This window comes from Cupressus sempervirens, chromosome 7 (genome assembly GCF_028749045.1).
Source record: "Cupressus sempervirens isolate cs-2001-9-10 chromosome 7, ASM2874904v1, whole genome shotgun sequence".
NCBI classification, from domain to species: Eukaryota; Viridiplantae; Streptophyta; class Pinopsida; order Cupressales; family Cupressaceae; genus Cupressus; species Cupressus sempervirens.
Window position 1 is genome coordinate 282,078,499 of NC_143124.1, and position 19,317 is coordinate 282,097,815.

Sequence of the window (19,317 nt, forward strand, 5' to 3'; positions counted from 1 at the left end):
CTAAACCAATATCCACTGATGTTTTTTTGTAGTGTGAGCCCTTGAGATCTGTGTATAGTGATAGCTCATGGCATGGTGATTGGCAGATGTCTGTGGCTACCTAGAGTGGCTGGCACTATAAGCACATATTTAGGATCCTCGGGATTCCATGGTAGTCCATCATAATTCTCAAAACGTGCAACAATATACATGGGCACATTGGTGGCTTACTACCTAGTCCATAAATGATATTAGTAATCTCGCCAAGAGCTCCATTGACAAGGTATGCTTCTATCCAGATGTTCATAGTAAGCATTATCCAATGTCCTCGGTAGAGTGGAACATGTTTCTCTAATTGTTCATCATACATAAGGATGTTATCTTTGTTCGCAAAATTTATTGCTATACTTAATGCAATTGGGCAATTTAATTATTTTAACATCTTTTTACTATGCAATTTTACTGCATCATTAGTAGCAAATAATGTATAGACCCGTCAAATTCTTTGTTGCCATCTTCACTTAAGTGTATGTCAATATGACTCGTTAGTAGCTCCCAATCATGTTTTGTTGGTTTTGCATCTTGTATATTATACAAAAGATGGCAGAACTCTACTTGTGTGCTATTGTCACCTTCTTGTCGAAAGATTGTTTCTAATGTAACATCTATCATAGACTTCTCCCAAAGTAGCTTGGCATTTGAGTGCACTGTGTAAATTGGCCTGTCCATAATAAGGGGAAGCTGTCCCAAGTCACAAAAAAGTATAATTGAAACCCCACCAAAGCATACATGATGTTGATTAGGAAAGGCCTCTCGTAGGTGGCTATCAATTTTAAGGAGAAGCATTGGGCCTATGAAGCTCATCTCATCAATAAGGATGTACTTGACATATTTTAATTCCTCTTGGAATGTTATTAATGATTGGCCTTATAATGGTTGCATTTCTTTGATAGGCATCCTGAGCTTTGAATGTATTGTGGTTGCATGTATGTTGAATGCAGCAATGCATGTTGGGGTGAGTATCAATAATTACCCTTTTTGCTAAGGTCCTTTACTACTAAGCATCTCTTTAATGGATGCAATTAAATAAGATTTCCCTATACCCATTGTACCATGGACAATCATGTGCAGTGGTTTGTGTGATTGAGATTGGTTGTGTTTTATAATTATCTATAGCATTAACTTTTGCCCCAAGGATAATGTGTATTGGGGATAATTGTAAGAAATTGGCATGGTGTTAATACAACTACTACTTTTTTGACATATATAAATTGTGTAGCATTTTCATGCAAATATGGCAGAATAGTAATGGTGCCTCATTTGTAGCTTGTGTCAAATTCATGCCTTCCAAGAAGATCCAACTCATCAGACATTATAGTACTTAATAGACTCATTTGTGATAAGAGTTCCCATTCACAAGTGCTTATCATTACATCATTGCCTTGATCAACTATATTTTCATCCTCATCCTTAGTGCTATTTTCTTTGTCAATGTTGCGATTAGCATGCCAAACATCATATCTATTGGTGTACATTTGCTGCCAATTATTGATTATATTTGTTCTTTTGTGAGTCTTGTATCTACTTCTATATGACGAAAATGTTTATATATGTTGAGATAATGGGTGTTGCACACATTGCATAATATTGTTATTTTATTATTTTATTTTATTATGTAATGTTGTGCCTGGATGGACGTGCAACATGTAAAGATTCCCATAGAATATTCTTGATGAGTTGTATTGTAACATTGTGAAAATATTTTATGTAATTATTTAATATTGGGGAAAAGAATTAAATGCCCAATATTAAATGTGGGGTCAGTGGGTTAGGTAGCACATGGTTTTAGCACATGGTTTATGTAATACCACTTGGTGGTTTTGTGGGACTTGCTACTATATAAGCAGCCACAAGGGTAGTTGTTGTGTGTGTGAGAGAGAGTGACAAGGAGAAGACAAAAGGCAAGAGTCGAGCGGGACAAGGCTTGACAAGTTAGCCAAGGGAGCATTTGTGAAGGTTGAAAGCATGGCATGGGATGTGTGGATTCATGCTTGTTCACATAGTTTGCTCGGTTGTGGCTATGGCCATGAAGGCTTCCATGGTTGTATGGCAATGGTATTTTTTGCTGAATAATACATGGTGATGGATGCTTTTGGAGGTTGGGTTTTTTCCTCAATGAGGGTTTCCTAGGGTATATCTTGTGTCACAATTTTGTAGGTATGTTTTCTATTCTCTTGCATGTGGATTTTAATTCCGTGTTTATTTCAGATCTATTATGGGTTATGTGGAAACGGTTATATTCTTTATTGCCAAGCTTCCTTACAATACAAAAGTAATTCACTCTATCAAAATGTTTCAAAGTGTTTTGATTATAGATCTGGGATTTTGTAAAATTTTGGATAGACATTGACAATAGTTTCCTTTGATTGCTATTTCCATTTGCATCCTTTGTGTTTTGGAGATTACAAATAAGACCTTGTAGATTCAAGTAAAGTCATTGTTTCAAGTTCAGAGCATCAATGACTCATGTATGCATGGAGATAGCTAGGATGGATCTGAGTGTCTCCTGGTTTTTATTATTATTATTTGATGGAGAACTTTTTATCCAACATTTTAAAGATATAAAAGCTTGACTACAAACAACAAGCGGTAGTTTTTATAACATATGACATGTTTCTTAGGCTCCTATATCACGTTCAATATTTACTTCAGATAAGAATTTGCAATATGTTGTTAGATTTGGGTCATCTATTCTATGTGTAGTAGATATTCTCTTCAGCATATCAGTACATGTTTCTAATCAATTCTTTTCTTTTGTTGCATATTTGGCAATACATATTTCAACACTAGTGTCTAGGAGAGAACAAGTTGGCAATCCATGTTTTCCCTCTAAATTGAAAGTATCATTAGATTGTGTATATTCAACCTATCATCATGCCTTGTAGGCTCATATTGTATTTTCCCAACACTATCACATGACAATGTAGATATTGATTGTTCTTTCTAGGGGGCTTTATATCTACATGTTACTTTATTTCCTTTCTTAAGTGGACATGTACACTCAGTACATTTTGTATGTCTTTAAAATTGGTTGACCAATTCTTCATAATCATGTGCAAGATTTGAAGTCAAGACATCTTGTGTACTCAAAAGGCAAGGATTGTCTAATTGAGAATGATATATTCCATTATTTTGATGATTTGTATCATGGGGACTCCATGCACTAACACACATGTCAAATAATTTCCTCGCATGTTCAACTTCAATAGTATTTTTCCAATTCAATGTATCTATATTTGGTGCATTTGGCATCCAAATGAACCCAGGTATATGCCCAGTTCCTCGATGTTTTCATCTAGTTTTGTACCACCAATCTATTGCACCAAGGATCTTTTAAATCACTTCCTCTCAGGTTGTTGTGAACCTTAGACAAAGATGTTGGAAATATATATGATAGGCTAAGTTACTGAGAGGGGAGGGGTGAATCAGTAACCAATAAAACTTTATCTTTATTTACCAATTAATCCTTCATGTGTATTCTGATATAATTGCATGCATGAAAAATTGAAAGAATTAAAACATTCATAACACTTTGGCATACAATACGGTGACCCAGAAACCTTCCAAATAGAAAGTAAAACCAGGGTGGGGATGATACCCACAAGCTTTAGTATTTCAATATAAAGTTGGCCTATTTGGATGTGATGCAATACATTACATATATACCAATCCAATTTACAAATCAACAAAGTTGGCTACAATACAAGTTTACACAAAATACACAAAGTCGGCTCAACTATAGGAACTCAGGTTCTAAAGACTAACTTGATGAGGTTTTGACACTCGGTATTTGTAATCATTCAACACACTCATATTTATGTATAGTTGTAGATTCAATGAGGTTGGGTTTTAATGATTGAAAAAAGTGTGCATAGCTTATGTTCATTTCAAACCAACAATGGGTACATTTACTATCTCATGTTTGGATGGAAATGTAGTGCATGCCCCTAGTTCGCATCTCTGTTTTTTTTGTCGAACTCTTTTAGGCTAATTCTATGTTTAATAATTAGTAGTATTGTTTGGTGATTATCAGATATTGTCTTAGATTCAGTTGATTTTTACTCTATATTTCATATATGCATGATGATTATACAATGTTTTCAGATATTGATGGTTTATTATCACATGTGCTTTCTTATGGATACTTACCCCATACTGGTTTCTTTATGTATGGTGTTTCTGATGTGGTTAAGGAAGGGAGTCGTAGTCACCTGCTAGTCGGGATCTACACGATGCACCACTTCCTGCCATTGTCTGTTTAGCTTAGAATATTGTGTTTGTACATGTGTGGATTTTATGCAGGTTGCAGGTACCAAGTATTGACTTCCCTGAATTGCCAGGATGAGCGTACCCTATCGCATTATCTCAATGGTAAGAGAGGGGAGATAAACTCTTAAGTCCAATTCCTAAACCCTTTAGCCAATTGTCCTAATTGATAAATTAGGACAAGTATCTGAGTTAAGTACCCTCTGAATGCATCAAATGATGTTATTTCGTGATTATAACCCTTTTTGTTTGATTTAGTATGTGTTTTTCTATGATGGGTTTTCGTATGTTGCTTTATGAGTCCTTGATGTATTTTCTATTAATTAAGTTTAATTAAAAGATTAATTAATGATTTAATTTAATGGAGAATTAATATGATATCTTTAATATTTAATTAATTGAGAAATTAATTAAATAAAAGAATTAAATTTAGAGGTTAAAGTTCAAAGATAAATTTAGAATAGGATAATATTTATTTTACTTAATAATAATATATTTGGAGTTCATTTTTAAATAAATGCTAAATATTATTGTTATTTAAATTAATTAAATATGTTATCAATTAAGTTCTAAAATAAATTTAAAAGTTGAAAGATATTAAATTATTAAGAATTCTAGATCGCATGATCTAAGCATGAGTTTAAATATGAGGATTAAATTAAAAGATTAAATAATAGAAATTAATAACGTTATTTTAATTTCATAAAGTGCACATGAGATTAAAGTAATAAATTAATTTAAAATAGAAGTCAAGTGGAATATTAAATAAAGTTATTTAATAATTCAACTTAATGTGCATGAAAGATGAATGCAAAATAAAATAAAAGATAATAAAAGTTAATTTGGAGTTAACTCAGTTGAGCAAAGAGTCCTCTTGGGTGAACGCTCAATTAGTTCCCCGATTTGAGGAGAAAACTCCTTATCACAACTTGGGGGGGGTTCATTTTTGGGGGACGCGAATTTGGACGGAGAATTTGGGGAGACAGGAATTTTGGAGACATCTTTTGGCAACAAATTTCAGAAGGGGAATTCTAGGAAAGTTTTCAAAGGAAATTTATTGAGAGGAGCGAACTCTCTCACAGTTTTTTTTCGGAGTTTTCGAATTAGCATCAGGATCAGGTAGGGTCTTGTGATCACTGAATAACTACACAATTTTCCTACTTCATGTCTTCTTCGTGCTTGTAGATTCTCTGTGATGAAAGCTTAAATATTTCAATATTATAATTTATTAAATGCTTGTCAATATATTCAGCATACATAAAAACTAGAAGGGTGATCAGGAATTCTTATTTGATAGATTAAAGAAATTTGGATTTAATCAAGGAAGGGTTGAATTTTAAATTAAATGAAAATTTTAGATTGAAAATTTGAATGGTTCAATTTATCTTTTCTATCAGATTAAAATGAAAATTATTTATTTATTTAAAATAATAATAATAATAATAATAATGATAATAAAATATACATATATCTGTGCTTATGAAGGGAAAGAGAATTGTTTAAAACAATTATTATAAAATTAAATATATTTAAAAATAACCATAGTAAAATAACATGTATAAATTTATAATTATGGCAATTTACTGAAAGGAAAATTGGTTATTTTAAATATATATATACAAATGAAATTATTAAATAAAAAACTAAAGTTATATACTTAAGCGAATTTTTTTTAAATAAAATAAAATATTAATATGTTTTGGGGCAGGGAAATTAACCCAACCCCACGTACGTGCAATAGCGGCTATTAAAGTATGGGGGCCGCCTGCGATTTTAAATCGCACGGCTTCCTCCATAATGGGCGACTATATTCACAATGTCATTATTAATTACACCTGCTTTCAACGATTTGTGAATCGTTGTAAAGTTTTATATAAATTATTATTATTAAGTTTTTTTTAAAAAGGTTATATGTGATTTAGTTTATATTAAAATTATTTATTATTATATATTGTTTAATGTTAATCTTATGCCAATTAATGTATATTAAATATTTAAAAAGGCTTTTAATTTTTGAGATGTTAATAAATAATTTTGGATATTATATGGAACTAATAGTTGTTTAATAATGATATATTTAAATGAACAATTATTAATAGTGGTTTAATTAACTTAAATCGTACTCAAATTTTAAACTAAGTTATTATTAAGAGGATATGGGATTATTTTTATTTAATAGTCAATTAATTATTATTTTAATAAATGATTATAGTTACTCTTAAGTCATGTTATAATGAGATCAAGTTTGGGTTAATTCGTAGAGGGGCAATTATGAAACTTAGTTACTTAAAACATATACTAAAATGAAAACCGTAACCTTATGTTTAACTCAACTGTAAGTTTTCCAAATCAAACATAACCTATGAGATTATTCTTTTTTTCTGTGTGATGTCTATGCTTGGGGTTTGGGGTTGATTAGATGTTGACCAGTCTTAGGTTGTTACCAGAGGCTCGGGGGTTGTGCGATTGTGATGGTATGGTGATTTGTTCTCGATCTTTATACCCGACCTTGGTAATGTGATGCTATGCTCTATTATGGATGTTTTTACTATTTGCTTTTGCCTTCCAGTTCCTTGTGTGAAGCTGAGGTGTATGTATTTGAGATACCCGACTTAACCATTTTTGAGTCATCGATCAGTTATATTGGATAACCATTTTTGAGTCATCGATCAGTTATATTGGATAACCATTTTTGAGTCTCGATCAATTATATTTGATAACCATTTTTGAGTCTCGATCAGTTATACTTGGATTGCTTATCGGTCGCTTGAGAGGATTGAAGTGTTTGTTATGTTCTTGATGATGTCATGTGTTGACTTGACCATTTTGGAGTCTTTGATCGGTATTGTGATTTATTATTGGGATACTTTCTGGTTGCTCATTGGAGAACCATTGGATTTTGTGATTTATCATTGATGCCTTCAGTTGCTGATAGAGAACTGTTGTGATCATATGATTATTATTTGATGCTTATCTGTTGCTCATGAAGAACTGATGTAATTTTTGTGGCTTATCTTTTATGATGTTTTTCAGTCGCTTGTATAGGACTGAGGTGATTTTATTATGATTCTTTGATTCGTGATTTCATGAGCCTAGGGTAGGTTATCTATGTGTAGTGTCGGGAAGTGGCTTGCAATGGGGATCGGGGCCCTAAGAGGCTGCCTGGAGTAACCCATTGTAAGTTGTTTTAACAAGTGAAAACGTCTCACCTAAATACTGACTTAAATGAACCTAATAAGATAATTGTATGTTCTCTCCCATGCCTTGAGTGCTAGTACAGGCTAGGATGGGGTAGAGAGAACGCTTGGTTGCGACCTTGCATTCCATAGTATGCCTCGTCAGTACGAGAGGATATTAATGGCCGCAAGATTACTGGGAACCCGAGATTCCTAAGGGATTGCTCGGGTAACTTCCAATGTGATTCCTGTGATGACACTTTCCCGCTTGCATATTAGGTTTCCTACGTGTCTTAGGGGTGCCTCTGGGTCTAGATGTCTATCTATGTTGGAACCTTTGAGTTAGTGTACTTTTAAGATTTCCCAGACTTAGAGAGTACTTGTGTTTTGTGTTTTGATACCTTGTTTGGGATTTGAGACTATCTCCTCAGCGCGGTGGGAGTGGACCATTTAGGTTCCACGCGGTCGGGTGGTAGTGCTTTTACTCTTACCATTTGAGATCCGTCTGGTGCTACCATGGCTGGAGCTTCTTGGGATGCCTGTTCATAATGTTTAGGTGACGTGTTCTACTTTGGAGGATGATCTTATGCTTTATTCTTGCATGTTAGAATTCTTTATGCGTATGTGGTAGCATGTTAGATTTCTTTATGCATATAAGGTAGTATGTTTTAGGAGTGATGTCTCTATTACTATACTACCGATGATCTCTTCGGTGACTTGGGATGTTACGCGTGGGGGATGGCTAGGGCCCATGATGGTCTAATGATGTTATTGATGGTTGGGAGGAACCACACACTTAGATTAGTTGTGTTTTATGATAGATGGATAGTTGTATTTCATGTTGGATGTTTATATCTTTTATGATGGATGGATGTATCATATATGGTATATGATTTCATCTATTTTACTGTACTTTGTATCATGGATTGAGGATGATGTATCTTTATCTTTACATATGTATATTCTTTTAAGCCTTTCATACCATGTGACATGTACAGTGGATGATTGAGCATTCCGAATTAATTTGTCAAGAGGCATTCGAAGCAAATGTATATTATGGACATTGGACTTTCTGATTATTCTTTCATATGTATGTGGTAGTTGTTAGACTTAGAATTAATTAAATTTAAATGTGACTCAACGTCTTGAGATCCTTAAGGAATGTAACTTGTGATGTATGTTTGTTGATGATTACATGTTATTGCTTCCGCTACTATGTGTTTGATGTGTATGTTATACATTCTTACTTTTTAAAAAAAAAAATGTTTAGCAAACTTAGTAAAACTTTAGGTTAATTCTTTTGGGTCCCTTGGCGGGGCATTATAGGAAACGAATGATACATACATATAATCATTGAAGTACAACTTTGTATTTACCCTCTTTTCTTTTGTATGGTGTGATCTATTTATTATTCTTCTTGAGGTCTTGAGAAGTAGACATATATATAGTCTATTAAAGCCATGCAATACTCTCTACTGTGATATCTATTGGAGAGACCTTTGTAATATTTGCTTCATGTTTGTAAGTATGCAATAACACATAATGTGATGCCTTGAAAATTTATTAATTTACATTTTATGAAATAGAACATTATAACAATATATAAACCAACAAGTATGAATCACACATAACATTATGAGTTTGTGAATGTCCAGTGGGCCTATTTAGTTTGATGCCAATTTCAAAAAATTATAAACTATTGAGTGTTTTGCTAAGAATAGGTGTGTTCAGTAATGGATGGTGTAATAGTTCTCTAGTGTATTATGATAAACTAAGATGCACGATGAAATTTTATTTGCAATCATCCAACACATCATATTGAATTCATATTTTAATGATTATAAATAGTACCATGCTTATATTCATTTCAAACCTACACTCCATATATTTATCAGCTCATGTTTGTTGAGGAATGACTGATACATACATAAAAACATTGATATACACCCTTGTATTCTCCTTTTTTATTTTTTATGGTGTGATCTATTGACTTTTCGGCTCGAGCTGTTGAGTAGTGCACATATCTATAATTTTTTCAATCAATGCTTTACTCTCTATTGTGAAATCTATTAGAGTGGCCTTTGTAATAGTTTCCTTTACACATTCTTCTATATTATATATTTCATCCACACATGTTATTGTAAACACATATATTGCCTATTTTGTACATCTCTTATGGTTTGTTTGGTACTCTTGTTACCATTATCATCAAACTACAGGTTACACAATGTTGTCTTGCATTTTGTCACCACAAAATGTAGGTAACAGTATGAAAATTTTTCAAATTAGTTTCACATTTCTTTGAGTTTATTTCATTATTTAATTGATTAGTATTGATTAACCAATCGGTACCAATTGATACAATGAATCCTTTTACTAAAGGCCTTCGTCAAGTCCTTTTCGTTTTGCTTTCTGTTGAGCCTTTGCTTGATTTTTGAAGCCTTCAATGTCCATTTTTTGCTTTTGAGTTTGTGGTCGCTTGTTTTTGGTCCTTTGAATTTTCTCATGTTATGCCTTTGATTTCCCCTTTGATTCGATCTAACCTAGAGGTCAATCGGAGTTGTCAGTCAAGAGATATGGTCATTTTAGTGCCTCAAAAGTGGACATTTTAGGTGCAACAATAGGAATTTAAAAAATGATGTTATATTTTCATTTTGACATTCACTTTTTAAAAATATAACATTTTACTCACTTTTTGTTATGTTTTGAAGTTACTTTTCATTTAAATTTATAACTTAAAGTGACTATAGTGCACTTTATGTTATAATTTTAAGTTGAGTTACTTTTTAAATTTTTTATTTTTAAATCAAATACTTATATAAATGTCACTTTAACTTAATTTTTATGACTTATATTGATTAATATAATGCATAAATATTATTTTTGACCCATATTGTTGACATTTTATATAAAAATAAGTGAAATGCATAACTTAAAAGCCTAAAAGTGGACATTTTATGTGCATATGCATGTAAAAAACCATGAAAAGTGAAAACTTTTCATGTTAATGCATATGAAAACTCATTTTGGGGACCTTTTTCAAGTCATTACATCAAAAGCTTGTAAAAGTGAACCTTTTTGATGCAATGACATGAAAAGTTGAGTTTTCATGCTTGTGCATGAAAAAGGTGAGATATGTTTATAAAATATGTAAGTGACTCCAAAAAGTGAGATTTTGGAGACTTGCACATTTTAAAATATGTAATGAACATAAAAATGTCCTATTATGTGAAGAAAACATGTTCTTGCTCCAAAAACCTCCTATTTTGATCATAACTTTTGATTTTCTTCATGGATTTGAATGAAATCAGTTGCATTCATCATGTTTTGGGGAGGTGATCATTTTTCCCTCATCAAAAATCAAGTCATTGCATCCAAAAATGTGTTTGAAACTCCCAAGATAGGGCACATTTTTTGCATAAAACTCCATAAATCTGCCAAGTTTGATCACATTTTTGCATGAGATCAAGTCGTTTTTACCTCATTAGGTGATTACATTGGTTGAGGATCATTATTTTGGTGTTAAATCATCAAAACGTTTTACTTTGAAGATCTCCTTTTTTGCTTGTTTTGGCAAAAACGGCTCAAGAACATGCAATCTTTAAAACGTTGCAAGGAGGAGCTAATCTAGGGCACGTTTTGGAATTTTGCTAAATAATCTCCTTGTTTGCTACCCTTCATCATTCAGATTTTGGAGATTTCAAAAATGTTCTCATCATTTTTTGAAGAAAAATTCAAACAAAGACATATTCATCATGTAAGTGGACCTCTTCTTTCTTACATTTTAATTCATGATTATCCATGCTAATTTTATGCATGAAATTGTTGAATGGATGCCATTTGTGAAAATCTTTGCCTTAGAAAGTGCATTTTTCCTTTAAATATGAATTTCTCCTTCATTTTGATGTTTTTGGTTCTTCCCCAAGTTCCAAATTCGAATTTCATCTTTGGAGTGCATTGCATCTTTGCATGTTTTGAGTTGTTTTCAAATGTATGTTGTTTTTCTTTTGTTTTGGTTTTATGCTTGTTGCCGATTTTTCTCCATTTTGGAGAAGTTGCAAGTTTTTTCCCAAAAACTTATTTTTCCTTCATTACATGTGAAAGCGTTATCATTTTTCACATTCCATTTCCATGTCATTACACCTCACATTCCATCCGACAAATGCGATTACATGTTTTTCTCTTCATTTTCCATCCACATATGCATGTAATCCCATTTTCCATTTCCATACATGTTTCCACCTCATAACATATTTTACATGTTATCTTTCATTTTCATTCACACGACACGATTACACGAATGTCTTAAGTGTAATTGCATCTAAAAGGTCCAATTTTGACTAAAAGTCACTTTTTGAAAAGTCAATAAGATGTCATTTTCTCCTGTCCATATGCATTCACACCTCCATGAGCAAATACATGTTTCTGTATCTTTCCATGCTTTCCATCTTAGCCTTCATCCGCATATGCATGTAAAGTGTATCTTTCACTCACACTTGCATTCCATTTCACCCTCCACCTTCCGTTACATGTTGCATTTACATGTAATCCATTTTTTGTGTAGTGACATTTTGAAAGCCCAAGTCACTTTTTAAAATTCGGTAATTTCCATTTATACACATTCCCATGCACCAAGCACTTTACTTCAAAAAAAAAAAAAGGGAGTTAAAGGTGTTGATGGAAATTTGTTCCGAGTGTACATCTGAACATTGTCAAGAAAGTTTTCAAAGTGTCAAAGACTCCAATTTGTGTTAATCTATAAAGGAGAATTCACAACAACTTGAGCGAGAAAAGATAGATCACATCAAGTTTCCACATGATAATGGACAATTCATTAAAGAGAGCTAGAGGTTGTCAAAAGATGCAACACTATGGTTATCAACGTGAATGCAACAATACAAGGTATAAGAACTCCCAATCCTATTATCATCTAGGATTGCATCATCAAGTACAAGGCCTTTCAGAATTGTTCTTTTCTCTTATGTCTTCTTTCTTCTTCTTTCATGTTTGTAGTTGGAGAAGATGAATTACATGAAAAAGTGTAATTAAATGTAATGCAAGTTACATGTGTATGTAAAAAATGTAATGTGAGTTGCACGTGTAGTTGCATGTAACCCTTTAGTTTCTATAGTTAGACTTAGTCAAAGTTGGTTGAGTTGCTCTCACTTTTTCCTCCCCCTTTTTCTCAACTTCTTTGCCTATATAAAGGAGTGCCCCCTCATTGTAAAAATTATCTTTAGTTGTATGCAAGAAAGCTCTGCCACATTTGTGCAAGCATAACTTTGATTGTGTAGTGCGAATTTGGGAGAAAAGTGAATAAAAGAAGCAATTAGATTCGAAGCTTTGACTGGAAGCAATTGTGATAGAACAAATTAGAAGCTTTGACTATAATTTGTATCTATTGTCTTGATTCATGTTATTATTGTGTGTTCAATAAAAGAGCATAGAGAGTTAAGAAACAATTGAAGCCTGAGCTTTGACTAGGAACAATTGTGAAAATCCATAGCTAGAAGCTTTGTTTGTGGCTTGTATTTTCATCTTAATTCGCAAAATAGTTAGATTGTTTTTACTTTTAGGAGTCTTTGTGCCCTAACTGTAAAAATTTTACCATATAGAAGTACGACTAGACTTAGAGCCAAACCGATATGTTTTAGTTAGCCTTTGAGTTAGTGAGGATTTATCGGTATCACTGTTTGCAACTCTTGATAGAAGTGTAGTTAGAGATTTACCTTGCCCATTATTCGTTCTACAAATAAGTGGATCCTTTCTTGAAAGTTAAGAAGAAAGGATAATAGTAACACCCTCTTTATAAATCTCTCAATTTCTTGCTTACCTTGAGTTGATCCAAGGAACAGTGAGAAGGGGGAGCCTTCTCTTTAAGGTAGGAGAGACTCCGTCTCACATGCTATGGCTGGTCATTTTATTTTACAACTAAATTTTTTACCCAAAATTGTCGGTTGCAAAATATCCACCCAATAGTTTTTTGGCGACTCTGCTAGGGATACGACGTGCATTTGAGAGCCTCATGCTTTCATTTGAAGCATACCCGTATCCTTTTTCATTGTAATATTATTCATTGTAATTGTTTTATGCATTTACCAAGGACATGTAAATGGCCCAAGGTCCTTGGCGAAATGCTTTTGGTCCATTGAATCTAGCTCCACCTCTACATGATCTTCCTGATGGCTCATGAATTTTTTTTCCCAAATTCTTTGGTGATGATGAACAACATCCTAATGAGCATATTGCTCTTTCTATAGTGCATGCAATGTTCATGCTATTGAATACGAGGATGTGTCTGTTAGGTTGTTCGTGAAAACTCTACAAGGTGTGGCTGCTAATTGGTTTTACCATTTACCACCACATACTATCACAAACTAGGCTACCCTCATAGCTAAGTTTGAAGAAAGGTTCAAGCCTCCTGAAGATGCCCATGCATTATTGGCTCAACTTGCTCAGCTGAAAAAGTTGTCTCATGTGCTTATGCATGAATTTGTTGCTCATTTCAACAAATTGACACAAAGAATTCCAGTTGCTGCTCAACCTACAACTGCCAATTTGAAGTGTTTCTTTGTCAATGCTCAAATTCCTGAAGTCAATTTTCTATTAAGGAGAGAAGCCCTGACTACTTTTGCAGCTATACAAGCATTGGCAATTGAAATTAAAGATGATCTTATTCTTGCTGGGAAGATAAGAATTGTAGCAAGTGGGTTTGAAGAAAGCTATTATTCTTACAATTCACCTTCTTCTAGCACAAGGGTAAATACTGCGGTGCAAAGATTAGCAAAGGAGATTCTTGCCCTCAAAAAGGAAATAGCTCAAAGCATATTCTTTGTTCCTCATGAAGATGTACCAAGGAGACCTCTTCCAAATATTCCTCATAGTTCTCTTGTTGGGAATCAACAAAAGTTAGCTTCATCATTTAAGAAGTTTGCAATTGAAGCACCATTAGCAAAGGTAGCAGTGACACATCCTGAATCTGAAGCTAGTAATCTTGTTATTCTCTTCTAAGAAAAGGAAGAAGACATAGCTGGTGACTCTCATATATGGTGTGTGCAGTCTGAGAATGCCCATGATGAAAAGATGAGGAAGGAAAAAATTTCTTCCAAGATTCAAGATAGCTATGTCACAAAAGTTGGCATGCAAGCAAGTTCGAATCAAGCTGAAAATGATATGCTTGTGTCTCAAGGTCATGAACTTGGAAACACTTTGCATAAATGTTCTATCTCGGAGCTTGAAAAAGAATTCTCATAAACAGTAAAGACTTTCCCAAGTCAAAAGTTTGCGAGCAACATGTTGAGGCAAGCAGTACAATCATGTCATCACTAAAATCACATGAGCAAGGTTTTCTTGATCATCCAGAGGTGTTGGTGATCAATGAACCAATCAAGAAAATTGTAGTTGGCAAGAAAAATTCAAAATTTTTTCGTTCAAGGGGATGTCCAATTCAACATCTTGCTTGGTTGGAGGCTAATAGAAAGCTAGAGATTTTACATGTACTTGAACATGAACATACTATCCAAAAAGATGTTAAAGAAGAATTTTCAGTTATGGAGGAGCAATGTAAATTCATGAAACTTTCTTGGAGCAGTAGTACACATCAATCATCTCAAAAAAGTGAATTCTTCCATCTCTTCCAAGAGGTGTTACATCAGGCCTTAACATCATTGCTCCAGTTGTTCGTGTTTCATCAATATGAAGTTGCATATGAACATGCAAGGTACTACAAGCTACTAAAAAAAAGGTAGCTATTTTGTTGAACCTATAAATGGTTTCATTTAAAATTTGCATTTTTTGCTAGTTTTAATTAGGTAGGTTTTCCTTTGTTTTCAATAAGTGCACTTGCACATTTTTGTTTTATTAGAATTGTTGTGTTTTAGTCGCTTTAGATTTCTTTTTATTTTTGGTCGCCTAACTCTATAGCCCAATGGAGTGGATAAAGGCACTTAGAGAACTGGATTCTATGTCACTCTTTGTTTCCAAGAATAAACGAGTAACATTCCCCAGACAGAGCCAGCTGTTGTCTTGCATTTTGTCACCACAAAATGTATGTAACAGTACAAAACTTTTTCAAATTAGTTTCACATTTTTTTGAGTTTATTTCATTATTTAATTGGTTAGTATTGATTAACTAATCGATACCAATTGATACAATGAATCCTTTTACTAAAGGCCTTCGTCGAATCCTTTTACTAAAGGCCTTCGTCAAGTCCTTTTCGTTTTGCTTTCTGTCGAGCCTTTGCTTATTTTTGAAGCCTTCAAAGTCCATTTTTTGTTTTTGAGCTTGTGTTCGCTTGTTTTTGGTCATTTGAATTTGCTCATGTCATGCCTTTCAATCTCCCCTTCGATTCGGTCTAACCTAGAGGTCAATTGGAGTTGTTAGTCAAGAGATATGGTCATTTTAGTGCCTCAAAAGTGGACATTTTAGGTGCAACAGCAGGAATTAAAAAAATGATGTTATATTTTCATTTTGACATTCACTTTTTAAAAATATAACATTTTACTCACTTTTTGTTATGTATTGAAGTTACTTTTCATTTAAATTTATAACTTAAAGTGACTATAGTGCACTTTATGTTATAATTTTAAGTTGAGTTACTTTTTAATTTTTCACTTAAAGTGACTATAGAACTATATAGTTACTTTTTAAATTTTTTATTTTTAAATCAAATACTTATATAAATGTCACTTTAACTTAATGTTTATGACTTATATTGATTAATATAATGCATAAATATTATTTTTGACCCATATTGTTGACATTTTATATAAAAATAAGTGAAATGCATAACTTAAAAGCCTAAAAGTGGACATTTTATGTGCATATGCATGTAAAAAACTATGAAAAGTGAAAACTCTTTATGCTAATACATATGAAAACTCATTTTGGGGACCTTTTTCAAGTCATTACATCAAAAGCTTGTAAAAGTGGACCTTTTTAATGCAATGACATGAAAAGTTGAGTTTTCATGCTTGTGCATGAAAAAGGTGAGATATGTTTATAAAATATGTAAGTGACTCCAAAAAGTGAGATTTTGGAGACTTGCACATTTTAAAATATGTAATGAACATAAAAATGTCCTATTATGTGAAGAAAATATGTTCTTGCTCCAAAAACCTCCTATTTTGATCATAACTTTTGATTTTTTCCATGGATTTGAATGAAATTGGTTGCATTCATCATGTTTTGGAGAGGTGATCATTTTGCCCTCATCAAAAATCAAGTCATTGCACCCAAAAACGTGTTTGAAACTCCCAAGCTAGGGCACATTTTCTGCATAAAACTCCATAAATCTGCCAAGTTTGATCACATTTTTGCATGAGATCAAGTCATTTTTACCTCATTAGGTGATTACATTGGTTGAGGATCATTATTTTGGTGTTAAATCATCAAAACGTTTTACTTTGAAGATCACCTTTTTTGCTTGTTTTGGCAAAAACGGCTCAAGAACATGCAATCTTTAAAACGTTGCAAGGAGGAGCTAATCTAGGGCACGTTTTCAGATTTTGGAGATTTGAAAAGTTCTCATCATTTTTTGAAGAAAAATTCAAACAAAGACATATTCATCATGTAAGTGGACCTCTTCTTTCTTACATTTTAATTCATGCTTATCCTTGCTAATTTTATGCATGAAATCATTGAATGGATGCCATTTGTGAAAATCTTTGCCTTAGAATGTGCATTTTTCCTTTAAATATGAATTTCTCCTTCATTTTGATGTTTTTGGTTCTTCCCCAAGTTCCAAATTTGAATTTCATCTTTGGAGTGCATTGCATCTTGGCATGTTTTGAGTTGTTTTCAAAGGTATGTTGTTTTTCTTTTGTTTTGGTTTTGTGCTTGTTGCCGGTTTTTCTCCATTTTGGAGAAGCTGCAAGTTTTTTCCCAAAAACTTGTTTTTCCTTCATTACATGTGAAAGCGTTATCATTTTTCACATTCTATTTCCATGTCATTACACCTCACATTTCATCCGACAAATGCAATTACATGTTTTTCTCTTCATTTGCCATCCACATATGCATGTAATCCCATTTTCTGTTTCCATACATGTTTCCACCTCATAACATATTTTACATGTTATCTTTCATTTTCATTCACACGACACAATTACACAAATTTCTTAAGTGTAATTGCATCTAAAAGGTCCAATTTTGACTAAAAGTCACTTTTTGAAAAGTCAATAAGATGTCATTTTCTCCTATCCATATGCATTCACACCTCTATGAGCAAATATATGTTTTCGTATCTTTCCATGCTTTCCATCTTAGCCTTCATCCACATATGCATGTAAAGTGTATCTTTCACTCACACTTGCATCTCATTTCACCCTCCACCTTCCATTACATGTTGCATTTACATGTAATCCATTTTCCATGCAGTGACATTTTGAAAGCCCAAGTCACTTTTTAAAAATTGGCAATTTTCATTTACACGCATTCCCATGTGCCAAGCATTTTACTTCAAAAAAAAGGGAGTTAAAGGTGCTGATGGAAAGTTGTTTGAGTGTACATCCGAACATCGTCAAGAAGGTTTTCAAAGTGTCAAAGACTCCAGTTTATGCTGATCTACAAAGGAGAATTCACGACATCTTGAGCGAGAAAAGATGGATCACATCAAGTTTCCACATGATAATGGACAATTCATCAAAGAGAGCTAGAGGTTGTCAAAAGACACAACACTATGGTTATCAATGTGAATGCAATAGTACAAGGTACAAGAACTCTCAATCTTGTTATCATCTAGGATTGCATCATCAAGTACAAGGCCTTTCAGAATTGTTCTTTTCTCTTATGTCTTCTTTCTTCTTCTTTCATGTTTGTAGTTGGAGAAGATGCATTACATGAAAAAGTGTAATTACATGTAATGCGAGTTACATGTGTATGTAAAAGATGTAATGTGAGTTGCATGTGCAGTTGCATGTAACCCTTTAGTTTCTGTAGTTGGACTTGGTCAAGGTTGGTTGAGTTGCTCCCACTTTTTCCTCCCCCTTTTTCTCAACTTCTTTGCCTATATAAAGGGGTGCCCCCTCATTGTAAAAATTATCTTTTGTTGTATGCAAGAAAGCTCTGCCACATTTGTGCAAGCATAACTTTGATTGTGTAGTGCGAGTTCTAGAGAAAAGTGAACAAAAGAAGCAATTTGATTCGAAGCTGTGACTAGAAGCAATTGTGATAGAACAAATTAGAAGCTTTGACTATAATTTGTGCCTATTGTCTTGATTCATGTTATTATTGTGTGTTCAATAAAAGAGCATACAGAGTTAAGAAACAATTGAAGCCCGAGCTTTGACCAGGAACAATTGTGAAAATCCATAGCTAGAAGCTTTGTCTGTGGCTTTTATTTTCATCTTAATTCACAAAATAGTTAGATTGTTCTTACTTTTAGGAGTCTTTGTGCCCTAACTATAAACCTTTTACCATATAGAAGTATTATCAAACTTAGAGCCAAATCGGTATGTTTTAGTTAGCCTTTGAGTTAGTGAAGATTTATCGGTATCACTATTTCCAGCTCTTGATAGAAGTGTAGTTAGAGATTTACCTTGCCCATTATTCGTTCTACAAATAAGTGGATCCTTTCTTGAAAGTTAAGAAGAAAGGATAATAGTAACACCCTCTTTATAAATCTCTCAATTTCTTGCTTACCTCTAGTTGATCCAAGGAACAATGAGAAGGGGGAGCCTTCCCTTTAAGGTAGGAGAGACTCTGTCTCACATGTTGTGGCTGGTCATCCTATTTTGCGACTGAATTTTTTACCCAAAACTGTCGGTTGCAAAATATTCACCCAACACACAATACTTCTATCAGCATGTCCATCAACTCTATTGCAGTCTCATCAAA